At 41.7% G+C, this 18,860-nt stretch overlaps 1 long non-coding RNA gene across 1 annotated transcript; it reads left to right on the plus strand.

Annotated features, from left to right (window-relative positions):
- Positions 1–10: 10 nt before the first annotated feature.
- On the plus strand, positions 11–15,275 carry LOC140844069 (uncharacterized). Its single transcript, XR_012122239.1, has 3 exons — positions 11–330; positions 1,437–1,604; positions 14,151–15,275. It is a non-coding gene; the product is annotated as an uncharacterized lncRNA (long non-coding RNA).
- Positions 15,276–18,860: the final 3,585 nt, after the last annotated feature.

Raw genomic sequence — 18,860 nt, forward strand, 5'->3', positions numbered from 1 at the left:
GGGCGGGATAGGGGCTACGCGAGGCGAGCTCGCTTCGCAAGACCAGGACACTAGATCGAGAAGGGATCAGGCCCTCTGTCAGTTTGTAGAAAGCGACGTCCCAGACCGGTGGTTGGGTGTCTGCGCTCGGAGCGATTCGCGGGCATAAAGAGAAAACTGAGGCCCAGAGAGACGGGATTTGGCAAGGTTTCTCTGCCCCAACTCCGAGCATTTCACGGAGGAGAGCTGCCAACAAAGCATCGAGGGAAGCTCTTAAGGAAAGCTCTTAAAGGAAGCTAAACGGAGGTAGCCTCCTGAGGAGGTGGCAGTAGTGCTAGGGTGTGCCCTTAGGTAAGGTCGTCACGGAGGGCCTCTCTGAGGAGGTGATACTGAGCTGAAACTGGGCAGAAGTGGCGACATGGAGGTGCGAGGGAGGAGAGTTCCAGGAAGGGCAAATACACAGACCCTTACGCAGGAGCACACTTCGTGTTTTTGAGTAGCAGAAAGAATGTCAAGGGTGGCTTAAGCAGCTGAGCAATTTAGAATCTTGGCAAATACCGTGAGACACTCAATCCCAAAACAATAAATAAGATAGGAACGCAGTGACAATAAAGTGTGATAAGAAGTGTGGGTTTTGTAATGAGAACATAAAAACAAGATCAGACTAGATCTGTTAGGTTGAGAGGGATTCACTGGAGGGAAAACTAAACACAGAGTCAGAGTTGTAGTTTACACCCTAACACCAGTTCACTGGATGATCTTAGGCAAGTCACTTCTGAGGGGTTCCTTTTCTGCTTAGTGAGGGATATGAATTTAGATGCCAGGGGACAAGTAAGAGTGTTACATGTGAGGAGGGCCAAAAGGCAGTAATGCTGTGGGGACTTGTAGAGAGCATGATTTACCAAAAGGGGTTGCCAATTTTGATTTTTTAAGTGTAGCTGATGAAAAAGAGAAAAGCAGCTCGTGACAGCTGGGAGCTAGTTAACACTACCTGCAGAAGCCTTGGTGTTGGTAGGAGTAGGCCTGGTAACTAACAGCTAGGCTGTGGTGGTGTCCTGTTGAGCATAAACAATTTCACAGAACACCAACATCAGACAAAGCCACTCTAACGGACTGAGAGAAAGACCATTCCATAATCATATCTGAACACAAAAACAAGGACATTTTCCAAACCACAAAATTGACCAAATACAACCAGTTTGGTGCTTCTTTAACAAGTACAGATTTAGCTCCATCCATTCCTAACTTCTAGATATGAATCAAGATAACCAAAAATAATTATCCCTGTTCCCTGAGAGCATCCAACCGAGAGCAAATCTCCCCTTTCTGAAACTCTGCAAGAAAATCATGCAACAAAAGGCCAAATACTATAAGAAGTCTTTTCTAACTAATGCTTGCTGAGATGCCCATGATGGATGGGCTTCCCATTGTGTGCCATCTCCCTTGTTCAACTACAGGTGTGTTCTTGGTGATCTGTGGATGGGGGGCATTGTCAGAAATGAAGAATCTGCAGAGATTCTGTGGAAACTCTTACTACCTTAGACTGGAACCTTCGACTGTAGTACTAATGTGCGCATCTGAGGCCCCTTGTGTCTCTGAGGTGCCATTCTGCTCATGTCTGGGAGGTAAGTTCTCACTGAATTGAGCTCTGATGTTTTGTGAGACCCTCAGGTTGAGATTATTCTGTTTGTTTTCCTTAGAATAAAGTCTCCTTTGGTTTTTTGGTTATCCAGATTTTTTTTTTTTTTTTTTGAGAGGGCATCTCTCATATTTATTGATCAAATGGTTGTTAACAACAATAAAATTCAGTATAGGGGGGTCAATGCTCAATGTACAATCATTAATCCATCTCAAGCCTAATTCTCGTCAGTCTCCAATCTTCTGAAGCATAACGAACAAGTTCTTACATGGTGAACGAATTCTTACAGAGTGAATAAATTCTTACATGGTGAACAGTACAAGGGCATTCATCACAGAAACTTTCGGTTTTGATCATGCAATATGACCTATAAACCATCAGGTCAAATATGAATATTCATTTGATTTTTGTACTTGATTTATATGTTGATCCCCCATTTCTCCTATTATTATTATTATTTTTATTTTTAATAAAATGCTGAAGTGGTAGGTAGATGCAAGATAAAGGTAGAAAACATAGTTTAGTGCTGTAAGAAGGCAAATATAGATGATCAGATGATCAGGTGTGTGCCTATGGACTAAGTATTAATCCAGGCTAGACAAGGGCAGCAAGACATCCACGGATGCAGAAGATTTCTCTCAAAGCAGGGGGGGTGAGGTTCTGAGCCTCACCTCTGTTGATCCCCAAATTCTCACCTGATGGCCCCCCTGCGACTGTGCCTGTCTTAGGTTGTTCCTCCCTTGAGGAATCTTACCCGTCTCTGGCTAACCAGTCATCTTCCGGGGCCATACAGGGAAATGTAAAGTTGGTAAGTGAGAGAGAAGCCATATTGTTTGCAAAGGTTAGCTTTTTACTTCTTTGCAGATTTATGCCCTGTGGCTTCTATGCCCAGCACTTGTCTCGAGGTATCTTTACCACCTGGAGGAATTATGATACTCGGTAAATTCGATATGAGGCATGAATTCTATTTAAGGTTTGTAATTAGGAAGGAAGAAGAAAAGCTATAGATGTAGCATATGAAGGAAACTTGGGAGGATTGATTATTTCTTTGACATATCTTCTTGTATAGTACCTTAAGTATGTATAGGTTTTAAACTACTAACTAATTTGCACACACATATTAACATAATAGGAATACGGTGACATAAACAAAGCAAATCTATAATTACCAGCCATCTCCAGTGAAGCCAAGAAAACCATTTAGGCACCCTAGGCATTTGTGAAAATTTATCTATGATATGATGGATATTGTCCAACTGTACTTGAACCATCAGACAAATTAAAGCAGCCCATTTCTGGGATCTGTTCACATCCCATATGTTCTTTTAACCATAGATAGTCTATAGTCATGAGATTTTGGGGTGCTACAACTTGCACCCCTCCCAACTCCTGGTTGAGTTCCAACAGTACAGATCCAGTCAAATTCGTTGTCTCACTGTATGCACATGCCAGCCTAGACATCTCCCTCCTCCTTCTTATGGCAAGTCCAGGAGACGGTGGGCTGGATGCAGCCACAACCGCAGCATCGTCCGGATCCCTGTGGAGGCTTTTTGATGATCATCCCCCGGCACGAGTCCTCCAGAGAGTGCTGATGCCGGAAGCTCCTCCTCATATCGTATCTTAGTTCATTTTCTGGGTATCCAAGCTAGGCCTTGATCTTCTGCGTAGAAACAAACAGACCCTTTGCCCACACTTTGACATGCCCTCTATACCACTGTGCAGAACTCATTGGAGGTCAGCACACAGTAACTGCTTTTTTTTTTTTTTTAATTAAGAGAAAGGAATATTATCAGAAAAGAGTACCTCCATAGCTGATCATCTGACACCCTTTAAGTGATCAACATTAAGGATATTTAAAGCATGCATTGATCTTTGATTTACCAATAGTTTTATCCTGTTAAGGAGTAATCCCCCTTTTCTTTCTTTCTTTCTTTTTTTTTTTTAAATTTTTAATCTACACTTACCTGAAGAATACTATGTTTACTATGCTCTCCCCTATATCAGGTCCCCCCTAACAACCACATTACGGTTACTGTCCATCAGCTTAGCAAAATGTGGTAGAGTCACTACTTGTCCTCTCTGTGTTGTGCAGCCCACCCTCCCCTTTCTCCCTCCCCCCCCCATGCATGCTAATCTTAATACCCCCCTTCTTCTTCCCCCCCCTTATCCCTCCCTGCCCACCCATCCTCCCCAGTTCCTTTCCCTTTGGTACCTGTTAGTCCATTTTTGGGTTCTGTAATTCTGCTGCTGTTTTGTTCCTTCAGTTTTTCCTTTGTTCCTATACTCCTCAGATGAGTGAAATCATTTGGTATTTCTCTTTCTCCGCTTGGCTTATTTCACTGAGCATAATACTCTCCAGCTCCATCCATGTTGCTGCAAATGGTTGGATTTTTCCACTTCTTATGGCTGAGTAGTATTCCATTGTGTATATGTACCACATCTTCTTTATCCATTCATCTACAGATGGACATTTAGGTTGCTTCCAATTCTTGGCTATTGTAAATAGTGCTGCGATAAACATAGGAGTGCATCTGTCTTTCTCAAACTTGATTGCTGCGTTCTTAGGGTAAATTCCTAGGAGTGGAATTCCTGGGTCAAATGGTAGGTCTGTTTTGAGCCTTTTGATGCACCTCCATACTGCTTTCCACAATGGTTGAACTAATTTACATTCCCACCAGCAGTGTAGGAGGGTTCCCCTTTCTCCACAGCCTCGCCAACATTTGTTGTTGTTTGTCTTTTGGATGGCAGCTATCCTTACTGGTGTGAGGTGATACCTCATTGTAGTTTTAATTTGCATTTCTCTGATAATTAGCGATGTGGAGCATCTTTTCATGTGTCTCTTGGCCATCTGTATTTCTTTTTTGGAGAACTGTCTGTTCAGTTCCTCTGCCCATTTTTTAATTGGGTTATTTGTTTTTTGTTTGTTGAGGCGTGTGAGCTCTTTATATATTCTGGACGTCAAGCCTTTATCAGATCTGTCATTTTCAAATATATTCTCCCATACTGTAGGGTTCCTTTTTGTTCTATTGATGGTGTCTTTCGCTGTACAGAAGCTTTTCAGCTTAATGTAGTCCCACTTGCTCATTTTTGCTGTTGTTTTCCTTGCCCGGGGAGATATGTTCAAGAAGAGATCACTCATGTTTATATCTAAGAGGTTTTTGCCTATGTTTTTTTCCAAGAGTTTAATGGTTTCGTGACTTACATTCAGGTCTTTGATCCATTTTGAGTTTACCTTTGTATATGGGGTTAGACAATGGTCCAGTTTCATTCTCCTACATGTAGCTGTCCAGTTTTGCCAGCACCATCTGTTGAAGAGACTGTCATTTTGCCATTGTATGTCCATGGCTCCTTTATCAAATATTAATTGACCATATATGTTTGGGTTAATTTCTGGGGTCTCTAATCTGTTTCACTGGTCTGTGGCTCTGTTCTTGTGCCAGTACCAAGTTGTCTTGATTACTATGGCTTTGTAGTAGAGCTTGAAGTTGGGGAGTGAGATCCCCCCTACTTTATTCTTCTTTTTCAGGATTGCTTTGGCTATTCGGGGTCTTTGTTGTTTCCATATGAATTTTTGAATTATTTGTTCCAATTCATTGAAGAATGTTGCTGGTAATTTGAGAGGGATTGCATCAAATTTGTATATTGCTTTCGGCAGGATGGCCATTTTGACGATATTAATTCTTCCTAGCCATGAGCATGGGATGAGTTTCCATTTATTAGTGTCCCCTTTAATTTCTCTTAAGAGTGACTTGTAGTTTTCAGAGTATAAGTCTTTCACTTCCTTGGTTAGGTTTATTCCTAGGTATTTTATTCTTTTTGATGCAATGGTGAATGGAATTGTTTTCCTGATTTCTCTTTCTATTGATTCGTTGTTAGTGTATAGGAAAGCTACAGATTTCTGTGTGTTGATTTTGTATCCTGCAACTTTGCTGTATTCCGATATCAGTTCTAGTAGTTTTGGAGTGGAGTCTTTAGGGTTTTTTATGTACAGTATCATATCATCTGCAAATAGTGACAGTTTAACTTCTTCTTTACCAATCTGGATTCCTTGTATTTCTTTGTTTTGTCTGATTGCCGTGGCTAGGACCTCCAGTACTATGTTGAATAACAGTGGGGAGAGTGGGCATCCCTGTCTGGTTCCCGATCTCAGTGGAAATGCTTTCAGCTTCTCGCTGTTCAGTATAATGCTGGCTGTGGGTTTATCATATATGGCCTTTATTATGTTGAGGTACTTGCCCTCTATTCCCATTTTGCTGAGAGTTTTTATCATGAATGGATGTTGAATTTTGTCAAATGCTTTTTCAGCATCTATGGAGATGATCATGTGGTTTTTGTCTTTCTTTTTGTTGATGTGGTGGATGATGTTGATGGATTTTCGAATGTTGTATCATCCTTGCATCCCTGGGATGAACCCCACTTGGTCATGGTGTATGATCCTTTTGATATACTGTTGAATTCTGTTTGCTAATATTTTATTGAGTATTTTTGCATCTACATTCATCAGGGATATTGGTCTGTAATTTTCTTTTTTGGTGGGGTCTTTTCCTGGTTTTGGTATTAGGGTGATGTTGGCTTCATAGAATGAGTTTGGGAGTATTCCCTCTTCTTCTATTTTGTGGAACACTTTAAGGAGAATGGGTATTATGTCTTCTCTGTGTGTCTGATAAAATTCCGAGGTAAATCCGTCCGGCCCCGGGGTTTTGTTCTTGGGTAGTTTTTTGATTACTGTTTCAATTTCTTTGCTTGTAATTGGTTTGTTTAACTTTTGTGTTTCTTCCTTGGTCAGTCTTGGGAGGTTGTATTTTTCTAGGAAGTTGTCCATTTCTTCTAGGTTTTCCAGCTTGTTGGCATATAGGTTTTCATAGTAGTCTTTAATAATTCTTTGTATTTCTGTGGAGTCTGTCGTGATTTTTCCATTCTCATTTCTGATTATGTTGATTTGTGTTGACTCTCTTTTTCTCTTAATAAGTTGGGCTAGAGGCTTATCTATTTTGTTTATTTTCTCAAAGAACCAGCTCTTGGTTTCGTTGATTTTTGCTATTGTTTTATTCTTCTCAATTTTGTTTATTTCTTCTCTGATCTTTATTATGTCCCTCCTTCTGCTGACTTTAGGCCTCATTTGTTCTTCTTTTTCCAGTTTTAATAGTTGTGATGTTAGACTATTCATTTGGGATTGTTCTTCCTTCTTCAAGTGTGCCTGGATTGCTATATACTTTCCTCTTAAGACTGCTTTCGCTGCATCCCACAGAAGTTGGGGCTTAGTGTTGTTGTTGTCATTTGTTTCTATATATTCCTTGATCTCTATTTTGATTTGTTCATTGATCCATTGATTATTTAGTAGCATGTTGTTAAGCCTCCATGTGTTTGTGAGCCTTTTTGTTTTCTTTGTAGAATTTATTTCTACTTTCATACCTTTGTGGTCTGAAAAATTGGTTGGTAGAATTTCAATATTGTGGAATTTACTGAGGCTCTTTTTGTGAGCTAGTATGTGGTCTATTCTGGAGAATGTTCCATGTGCACTTGAGAAGAATGTATATCCTGTTGCTTTTGGATGTAAAGTTCTATAGATGTCTATTAGGTCCATCTGTTCTAGTGTGTTGTTCAGTGCCTGTGTGTCTTTACTTATTTTCTGTCCGGTGGATCTATCCTTTGGGGTGAGTGGTGTGTTGAAGTCTCCTACAATGAATGCATTGCAGTCTATTTCCCTCTTTAGTTCTGTTAGTATTTGCTTCACATATGCTGGTGCTCCTGTATTGGGTGCATATATATTTAGAATGGTTATATCCTCTTGTTGGACTAAGCCCTTTATCATTATGTAGTGGCCTTCTTTATCTCTTGTTACTTTCTTTGTTTTGAAGTCTATTTTGTCTGATATTAGTACTGCAACCCCTGCTTTCTTCTCACTGTTGTTTGCCTGAAATATGTTTTTCCATCCCTTGACTTTTAGTCTATGCTTATCTTTGGGTTTAAGGTGAGTTTCTTGTAAGCAGCATATAGATGGGTCTTGCTTTTTTATCCATTCTATTACTCTATGTCTTTTGATTGGTGCATTAAGTCCATTTACATTTAGGGTGACTATTGAAAGATATGTACTTATTGCCATTGCAGGCTTTAGATTCGTGGTTACCAAAGGTTCAAGGTTAGCTTCTTTAGTATCTTACTGCCTAATTTAGCTCGCTTATTGAGCTGTTATATACACTGTCTGGAGAGTCTTTTCTTCTCTCCCTTCTTATTCCTCCTCCTCCATTCTTCATATGTTTTGTGTTTTGTTCTGTGCTCTTTTTAGGGGTGCTCCCATCTAGAGCAGTCCCTGTAGGATGCCCTGTAGAGGTGGTTTGTGGGAAGCAAATTCCCTCAGCTTTTGCTTGTCTGGGAATTGTTTGATCCCACCATCATATTTAAATGATAGTCGTGCTGGATACAGTATCCTTGGTTCAAGGCCCTTCTGTTTCATTGCATTAAGTATATCATGCCATTCTCTTCTGGCCTGTAGGGTTTCTGTTGAGAAGTCTGATGTTAGCCTGATTGGTTTTCCTTTATAGGTGACCTTTTTCTCTCTAGCTGCCTTTAAAACTCTTTCCTTGTCCTTGATCCTTGCCATTTTAATTATTATGTGTCTTGGTGTTGTCCTCCTTGGATCCTTTCTGTTGGGGGTTCTGTATAATTCCATGGTCTGTTCGATTATTTCCTCCCCCAGTTTGGGGAAGTTTTCAGCAATTATTTCTTCAAAGACCCTTTCTATCCCTTTTCCTCTTTCTTCCTCTTCTGGTATCCCTATAATACGAATGTTTTTCCTTTTGTATTGGTCACATATTTCTCTTAGTGTTGTTTCATTCCTGGAGATCCTTTTATCTCTCTCTATGTCAGCTTCTATATGTTCCTGTTCTCTGGCTTCTATTCCTTCAATGGCCTCTTGCATCTTATCCATTCTGCTTATAAATCCTTCCAGGGATTGTTTCACTTCTGTGATCTCTTTCCTGACATCTGTGATCTCCTTCCGGACTTCATCCCACTGCTCTTGCATTTTTCTCTGCATCTCATCCCATTGCTCTTGCATTTTTTTCTGCATCTCTGTCAGCATGTTCATGATTTTTATTTTGAATTCTTTTTCAGGAAGACTAGTTAGGTCTGTCTCCTTCTCAGGTGTTGTCTCTGTGATCTTTGTCTGCCTGTAGTTTTGCCTTTTCATGGTGATAGAGATAGTTTGCAGAGCTGGTACACGTGACCGCTGGAAGAGCTTCCCTTCTTGTTGGTTTGTAGCCTTTTCCTGGGAGAATAGCGACCTCTAGTGGCTTGTGCTGGGCAGCTGTGCGCAGACAGGGCTTCTGCTTCCTGCCCAGTTGCTTTGGGGTTTATCTCCGCTGTTGCTGTGGGCTTGGCCTGGCTGGGGCTGTTCCTCCAAAATGGTGGAGCCCCGTTGGAGGGGGAGCAGCCAGGAGACTATTTATCTCCATAAGGGGCCTCTGTGCTCCCTGCTGCCCAGGGGATTAGAGTGCCCAGAGATCCCCAGATTCCCTGCTTCTGGTCTAAGTGACCTGTCCTGCCCCTTTAAGATTTCCAAAAAGCACTCCCCTTCACAAGGCGCTGGGTTCTTGCAGGTGTGGATGTGGTCTGGATGTTGTCCTGTGTCCTGTGGTCTCTATTTTAGGAAGATTTTTCTTTGTTATATTTTCATAGCTCTATGTGTTTTTGGGAGGAGATTTCCACTGCTCTACTCACGCCGCCATCTTGGCTCTGCCTGGTTATCCAGATTTTTATTTTTCCTTGGTGAAATTGTTTTCTGGGTTGCTCCACCTGCTCCTATGGTCTATCCTTTTGCCTAACGTTTTGAATATTGTTTGTCTAAAAGAGGAAAAGTATATATGGAAAAGAGATGTGCAGTCCTGGATGTCTAAGGGCATCACAAACCTACTATTGCTCAGTTTCTGGTGGCTGAACATGACTTGTCCCTCTAAGAGTTGGGGATGCCAACTGCTCAGGTATGATATAACTAGTTAGCATGCTGGAATGTCATTTGTTCTCAGAATTAACCATATAAATTACTCCATCAACCGAGGCCTGGTAAGTCTGTCCTACAACTAACTCTCAAGGCTTTGGAATTCAGAATGTATCCTCAGACCAGTATCCTTTGGTTAAACTTTGCCACAGGTCACCATTTCAAGCCTTTATAAGGACTTCTTCCTCAGTTTTGTCTACGTTACCGTGAACTGCTTTGTTTCATTTCTCCTGCCCAGAATCAGGACATTTTTCTCTGGCCCCTGATAAAAGGCATTTGGACTTTGGCCAAGTTCTGGAGATACAGGATTGCACAGCAACATCCTTATGAATCCTTGTTTCAACTAAAACTGGGCCAAATATTTGCTTCCTTCATGTTTTCTCACAACTGTACTAACTTATACCCTTATCTCTGACATAATTTCACTAGGGACAATTTAGAAGTGCAGTGGCCATTTTTGAGAACTTGGATGAGAACAAGATTGTTTATTTGAGAGGTATCTCAGAACAAGGAAGGAAAAAACAAACCCTCATGAAAATATTGTCTTGTTTGTAAAAGAGATTATTTGTTTTGTAAAAGAGATTGTCACCTATCAGTGACAGATCACTGATAAGTGATACTTCAGTTCCATACTATGAAGGGTAAAAAATACTTTTAATTGGGTAGCTCTGTTAACTTGTCACTTGCGTAAGTTATTTTTTAAATTGGCTAAAATGTCATTCTTTTTGTGTGTGTATGTATATGTAAAAATCTGTTTTTCTATGTTTAAAATGTTTTCCTTCTCCCTGCTGAATGAACATGGATTTTAGCCTTTTAGAGTGGTAGTTTCATATTTGTCTAAAGTAGCTCATTCTCCACACTTTTGATGTTCATTTTTCTCTCTTGGAAAAATTTAAAAATTACTCTGTTGAATGTGTGCACACTAGTCCAGTCAAACAGTTAAAAATATCTAAAAGAATTAACTATGTATGTTTCCTATGTGGGCACTAAAAAGTATATTTCTGTAATAGGATTTGTTATTACAGTTATAAGATAAGAAAAGGCCTTAGTTCCAAGATAACAGGAGAGTTTTTGGCAGTGTCTTTAAATTTTAATTTGCCATGTAAAACCAATGCTAGAACAGTATTTTGGCTTATCCAAGATCAGAGTTAGTTTTCTCATGATTTAAGACTTCTTAAATTTTTTTTTTTGGTGGGGGTTTTTTATTTTTAAGGTATCTTTGATATACACTCTTATGAAGGTTTCACAAGAAAAACAATGTGATTATTACATTCACCCTTATTATCGAGTCCCCTCCATATCCCATTACAGTCACTGTCCATCAGTGTAGTAAGGCACCACAGAGTCCCTACTTCTCTGTGCTACACTGTCTTCCCTGTGACCCCACACACACCATGCGCACTAATCATGACACCCCACAATCCCCTTCTCCCTCCCTCCTCACCCGCCCTCCCCGACCCCTCCACTTTGGTAACCGCTAGGCCCTTTTTGGAGTCCGTGAGTCTGCTGCTGTTTTGTTCCTTCAGTTTTGCTTCATCGTTATACTCCACAAATGAGAAAAATCATTTGGTACTTGTCTTTCTCTGCCTGGCTTATTTCACTGAGCATAACACCCTCTAGCTCCATCCATGTTATTGCAAATGGTAGGATTTGTTTCTTTCTTATGTCTGAATACTATTCCATTGTCTATATGTACCACCTCTTCTTTATCCATTCATCTACTGATGGACACTTAGGTTACTTCCATATCTGTAAATAATGTTGCAATAAACATAGGGGTGCATATGTCTTTTTGAATCTGAGAAGTTGTTTTCTTTGGGTAAATTTCTAGGTGTGAAATTCTTGGGTCAAATGGTATTTCTATTTTTAGTTTTTTGAGGAATGTCCATATTGCTTTCCACAATGGTTGAACTAGCTTACATTCCCACCAGCAGTGTAGGAGGGTTCCCCTTTCTCCGCATCCTTGCCAACATTTGTTGTTCCTAGTCTCCTCTATGTTGACCATCCTAACTGGTGTGAGGTGATGTCTCATTGAGGTTTTAATTTGCATTTCCCTGATAATTAGTGATGTGGAGCATCTTTTCACATGCCTGTTGGCCATCTGAATTTCTCCTTTGGAGAAGTGTCTGTTCATATCCTCTGCCCATTTTTTAATAGGGTTATTTACCTTTAGGGTGTTGAGGTGTATGAGTTCTTTATATATTTTGGATGTTAGCCCTTCGTCTGATATGTCATTTACAAATATACTATCCCATACTGTAGGATGCCTTTTTGTTCTGCTGATGGTGTCCTTTGCTGTACAGAAGCTTTTTAGCTTGATGTAGTCCCATGTGTTTATTTTTGCTTTTCTTTCCCTTGCCCAAGGAAATGCTTTCAGGAAACAGTTGCTCATGTTTATATTCAAGGGATTTTTGCCTATGTTTTCTTCTGAGAGTCTTCATGACTTACATTCAGGTCTTTGATCCATTTTGAGGTTACTTTTGTGTACGGGGTTAGACAATAATCCAGTTTCATTCTCTTACATGTAGCTGTCCAGTTTTGCCAGCACCAGCTGTTGAAGAGGCTGTCATTTCCCCATTGTATATCCATGCCTCCTTTATTGTATATTAATTGACCATATATGCCTGGGTTTATATCTGGGCTCTCTATTCTGTTCCACTGGTCTATGAGTCTGTTCTTGTGCCAGCAACAAATTGTCTTGATTACTGTGGCTTTGTAGTAGAGCTTGAAGTCGGGGAGCATAAGCCCCCACTTTATTCTTCCTTCTCAGGATTGCTTTGGCTATTCAGGGTCTTTTGTGGTTCCATATGAATTTTAGAACTATTTGTTCTAGTTTGTTGAATAATGCTGTTGGTATTTTGATAGGGATTGCCTTGAATCTGTAGAGTGCTTTTGGCAGGATGGCCATTTTGACAATATTAATTCTTCCTATCCATGAGCATGGGATGTGTTTCCATTTATTGGTATCTTCTTTAACTTCTCTCATGAGTGTCTTGTAGTTTTCAGAGCATAGGTCTTTAACTTCCTTGGTTAGGTTTATTCCTAGGTATTTTATTCTTTTTGATGCAATTGTGAATGGAATTGTTTTCCTGATTTCTCTTTCTGCTAGTTCATCGTTAGTGTATAGGAATGCAACAGATTTCTGTGTATTAAATTTTGTATCCTGCAACTTTGCTGAATTCAGATATTAGTTCTAGTAGTTTTGGAGTGGACTCTTTAGTGTTTTTTATGTACAATATCATGTCATCTGCAAACAGGGACAGTTTAACTTCTTCCTTGCCAATCTGGATGCCTTTTATTTCTTTGTGTTGTCTGAATGCCATGGCAAGGACCTCCAGAACTAAGTTGAATAAAAGTGGGGAGAGTGGACATCCTTGTAGTATTCCTGATCTTAAAGGAAAAGCTTTCAGCTTCTTGCTATTAAGTATGATGATGGCTGTGGGTTTGTTGTATATGGCCTTTATTATGTTGAGGTAGTTGCCCCATATACCTATTTTGTTGAGAGTTTTTATCATGAATGGATGTTGAATTTTGTTGAATGCTTTTTCAGCATCTGTGGAGATAATCATGTGGGTTTTGTCCTTCTTTTTGTTGATGTGGTGGATAATATTGATGGATTTTTGTATGTTGTACCATCCTTGCATCCCTGGAATAAATCCTACTTGATCATGATTGTAATGATTGAATGCAGAGGAAGAGAGGAGAATCCCACTGTCTTCTACTAAGCCCAACACTCAAGAAATCTGCAAAAATGTAAAGCAATGCCACTGTTCTGACTAAACCATGTTTGTTTTAGGAAGCACTTTTTCCCCAAAGTGTATTGTTTATGTTACATGCAATTATTAGTATTATTATTTTTAAATGATTTAATAGCTATTTAAAAAATCATCAGTTTAAATTTACAATATAAGTATAGAATACAGAAAAGCCCTTTGAAAACCCCAATAACTTTTAAGAGTTTTTAAGAAAACTTTTATAAAAATCTTTTTAAAGGGCCCCCTGAGACCAAGAAATTTTGGAACTACTAATCTTCTCTCCTGGGAGTTTCCTATAAACTCATTTGTGTTAAGAAGGATTCTGAGGCTTCATCAGTGCTTAGGCGATCATTGGTCATGCCAACCACCTTTACAATGTGGCCCTTCTCCCTTGCTCTGGGGAAGACTGGCTAATGTCAGGTGGAGTGAGGGACAGGGCCAGCAAGCGTGACCACCGAGCTCATGGCTGACTCACCACCCCTTCCTGAGCAGCTCCTGGCTGATGAGGACCAGCTGGCCCGAGGCATCATGGGTCTTCCGGGACACAGCCTCTAGGTCTGCCTCCACATGCTGCTTCTCCTTCTACAGGGTGTCCACCATCTTCTCTCCTGACTTACACTTGCTCACCAGTGCTGAGGGTCAGCCAGCAGGGAAAGCAGAGAGAGGGCAGAATGTTCATGGGATTCTGTCCCACCAGAGGGCCAAACCTGGGCAGGGGGCCTGTTGTCCCAGGGGGGTCACAGTGACACACTCCACGGAGTGCATCTCTCTCGTCCTGCAGAACCAGGCAGCCAGAGGCCAAGGGAAGAGCTACAAAAGCAGACCTGAGTCCCCCAGCACAGCAGCCCAGGCCCTCGGGGGCAGGGGAGGCAGTCCACCCTGCCTGAGACGGGACCGGCACCTACACTGCTCCTGGACAAGGAAAAACTAAATCTTCACCTTCACCTCCGAGGAGTTTGAGGCCAACTACCTTTGTCAAGACCAATCATGCCATGTGAACGTGATGGGAACTGGAGAAAAGTGGGGGTGGGAACTGGTTCCCAGGATGGGGGTCGTCTCATGGACACCAGCACTGGCATTCTGGCAGACAAGAAGCAGGGCCAGTTTGTCACAAAGTCCCAAGTTCCAGAACCCCGCCCTTCCCCAGGCTCCCCCTCTGTCCTCATCCCCCCTGTGTCTTGCTCTCTGCTGCTCTGAGCATCCGTCCCTCCAGTTCTGAAATCCTGGTATTTCTTCTAGGGGCTGGGGACTGATACACTATCAAAGTGACCTAGAGAACCCAAAACATCTTCAAGACCAAACAGAACTGGTGACAGAATTTCAGAGCAGAGGGAACACAGAGCTGGCTCTGGGGAAAGAAGCTGGCTCAGGGCCCTGATTATATGATGGACGTATATGGGTTCCTGCTCCCCAGTCATTGCAGCCCAGGTGAAGTCCAGGGCAGCTGTACTGGCCCAGGTCACCTTCTCCTCAAGGCAGCATGGAAAGGGTGCCCTTACCCAGGTGTCAGCACACCCCACACCTGACTGCCACATGGCCCCAGTGAAAGCCCCTCATCTGCCCTGTGCAAGGGAGACCTACCACTTATTTGGGCCCTGAGCATCTTGGTCTGGGACATCAAGGCTGTCACCTCTTTGTCCCTCTTGGTCAGCTTGTCCTGAAGGCCTGGAGAAAGGAGAGACAAAGGGCCATCAGTGTTCTAGGTTAGTGGGCAAGGGGATGACCTGCAGGAACCCTAAAACGGAGCTACACATGGGCTCATTGGTCCAAATTCTTTCTCACACTAGTCCTCTCTGGGTAACCCACTCTGAACAAAAGGCTGCAATACAAACAAAAGTCTTGGGCAACTTAAGAGTGTCAGTTTCCTTAAGTGGGAAGTTACGAAAATAAAAATGGTGCTCATGCATGTATAATTAGCATGTGGGGGGGGCATGGGGAGGGCTGTGCAGCACGGTGAAGACAAGTAGTGATTCTACAGCATCTTGCTGCACTGATGGACAGTGACTGTGGTGGGGTGTGGGGGGGGACTTGGTGAGGGGGGGAGCCTAGTAAACATAATGTTCTTCATGTAATTGTAGATTAATGATAACAACAACAAAAAGATGTTAAACAAACAAAAAACCAAACCAAAACAAAAAATGGTGCTCATGTCACAAAGTCTTGTGTATTAAGTACTGACAGTCTCCGAACAGTCATAAAAAAGATAATGCATGGACAGTGCTGGAAATATACTTTCCACAAGTTAACCTACCAATATAACATAATGCCAACAAGATTTTAATTTTTGTGGAACTAGATAAGCTGATTGTAAAATCACATGAAAAAATAAGCAAGAAGAAACGAGAGCTGGGCAAAAACTTCAAAAAGTTAAACATAGAATTACCATGTGACCTAGCAATTTCACCCCTGGGTATACACCCCAAAGAACACCAAAGAGGCATTTGACAAGTACCTGTACATGCACGCTAAAAACATGCATGTTTTCAGCAGCCAAAGATGTGGAAACAGCTCAGATGTCATCCATAGGTGGATGGATAAACAAACTGTGGCGTGTGCATGCGATCAACTATTACTTAGCTCTAAACAGGAATGACACACTGACACTGCTACACCATGAAGGAACCTTCACTATATTAGGCTAAGAAAAAGAAGCCACACAGAAAAAGCCACCTATTACATGATGCTCTTTATATGAAAATGTGTAGAATGAACAAATCCATAGAAACAGAAAGCGACATGGTTGTCAGTGGCTGGTGGGGGGAGGGGAGAGTGGGAAGTGACTGAAAATGGGTATGGGGTTTCCTTTTGGGGAGATGAAAATGTTTTGGCACTAGATAGTGGTGGTGGCTGCACAACACTGTGAATATGCCAAATGTCACCAAATTTTTCACTTTAAAATGGTTAATTTTATGTTACGTTAATTTCAGCCCAATGCAAAAAAAAAAAATGTCCAAGAGAATTTTGAAAAAGCAGAGCAGGAAAGACTAGCTCTGCCAGTGATTAAAATATAAACAAAGGTTGAATAATTGAAACATTACAGAACTGGTGCATGAACAGACAAGTCACTAAAATGGACTAGAAAGCTCAGAAGTAAGAGTCAATTATGCAAGGGAATTAAAGATGGTAGGTCAATAATTCAAATCAGTGGAGAGGGGGAAATGAGTTTTTCAAAAATGGTAGTGGTATACTTTTGGAAAAAAATATAAATATACTCTCAGGAAAAAAACACCTTATAGAAGGATGAATTCAAGATGGAGCAGAGATTTTAAGCATAGAAAATGAAACTACAAAAGTACTAGAAGAAACTATGGGCTACATTTAAAAATAATAAACCCAGAAGCCAAAAAAGATTGTGTTTTCAAAATCTGCATGATAAAAACCACCAAAAGAAATGTCAGAAGCAAAAAAATAAAAAGACAAAAAATTGGGAAAAATGTTTGCAATGTCATATATAAAGAATTTCTAAAAACCAACAAAAAGATCAAGAAAAAATGGGCAAAGGATACAGGTAGAAATGGAAATAGAGCTTCATTCACAATAAAAGGGCAAGCTGAAGCTACTCTGGGTAACATCTTTTACTGTTCATATTGGCAAAAATCACAAAGTTTGATGAAATATTTTGTTGTTAATTTACCAAAGCAGTGTTTGTCATAGCCAAAGACTGGAAACAATCTTTGATCCAATCAGTAGGAAACTGGCCAAATCCATGATTGTAGCTCCAAACTGGAATATTCTGCACCATGTGAAAGAATGTAGTGATAAAGAACAGTCTCCAAGATACATTATTAAATGGAAAAAAAATAAGGGGCCAAACAGTGTGGGAGGTGTGGTACCTCTGTTACCTGTGTGCTTGTATGTGCATAAACCATCTCTGATAAGTTGGCTAACAGTATGTGTTTAGAGAGGAAATTTGGGCAAGAGACAATCCTTTGCTATAAGCCCTTTGAACCATTTGAAGTTCATACCTACTTAAAAAATAAAGTTAAAACCAAGTAAGTGGAGCCAAGATGGTAGTGTGAGTAGGGCAGCAGAAATCTCCTCCCAAAACCTATATATATTTTTGAAAATACAATAAATACAACCATTCCTAAAAGAGAGACTAGTGGATACAGTACAACAGCCAGGCTACATCTACATCTGCGAGAACTCAGCGTCTCACGAAGGGGGTAAGATACAAACCGTGGCCCAGCAGAACCCGAGCGCTCCCCCCACCCCAGCTCCCCAGTAGGAGGAAAGGAGTTGGAGTGGGGAGGGAATGAAAGCCCAGGACTGCTAAATACCCAGCCCTAGTAATCCACACCAGGAGTGCAGACACACACTGCATGGTTAGAGAAACGGAAAGGCAAAATCTGTGAGTGGGTCCTCTCAACTGGCTCCCCATGGACAAAACGAAAGCAAGTACTTTTTGAAAGTCTTAAAGGGACAGGGGCCTAACAGCCGGATGGAAGCATCCCGGTACATTCAGCCCAGCAGGCAGGGAATCCTGAGGAACACCAGGTGCCCCAGCCCCATGGGTGGCAACGCAGCCCTGAAGCCCCTCACGGCAATAAGCAGCCTGCCAGTCATTCCCCCAGCTGGTGCGGCCCCCAACACAGTGGCCCAGTAGCGAGAGAGTGGCCACGCATACCCGAATTGGCTATGGAGCAGACCGGGAGCGCCGCACGAGCCTGCGGTGGCGGCAGAGCAGCCTGGGAGTGTCTGTGCATGCCTGCGGCAGCAATGGAAAAACCTGGGAGCAGCTGCGCCCCCAGCAGCTGCCTGGAATCTCCTCTCAGCGAACAGCCACCCGGGCCAGACCCAAAGGCTGCCACCGGTGTGCAGCTGCCCAGCGCAGGCAGAAGAAACTGGGGCAAGGTGCAAAGGGGTGCTGTTCTTGCAGGAGAGCACACCTGGTGCACCTGCCACTCCCTGCAGGGCTCTGAGCTACACTGATGGCGACCCTGCCTACATCACCTTAGGGGATTAATCTGGAGGCTGCTCCAGGAGTGTGGGTAACCAACACAGGCAGCAGAGAAGGGCAAGGTGACAAGCAAACAGGAAAGGACTTTGTTCTCCCAGCTGACACATGCACTACCTACATACAGCTACCTCTATCACCATGAAAAGGCAGAAGACTTTGGTCCAGTCCAGAATTACCCAGACAACCCCCGAGAGACAGCCTGGGGAGATAGATTTAACAAATCTTCCTGAAAAAAAAATTCAAAATAAAGGTCATAACCATGCTGATGGATGTGCAGAGAAATATGCAAGAGTTAAAGGAGCAAGTAGGGAGGGAGAATACAGAAATAAAACAATCTGGAAGGACTTAAGAGCAGATTGGATGAGGTGCAAGAGGCCATTAATGGAATAGAAATCAGAGAACAGTAATACAGAGAAGGTGAGGCAGAGAGAGAGAAAAGGATGTCCAGGAATGAAAGAATATTAAGAGAACTGTCTGACCAATCGAAATGGAACAATATTCACATTATAGGAGTACCAGAAGAAGAAGAGA

This window comes from Manis javanica, chromosome 10 (genome assembly GCF_040802235.1).
Source record: "Manis javanica isolate MJ-LG chromosome 10, MJ_LKY, whole genome shotgun sequence".
NCBI classification, from domain to species: Eukaryota; Metazoa; Chordata; class Mammalia; order Pholidota; family Manidae; genus Manis; species Manis javanica.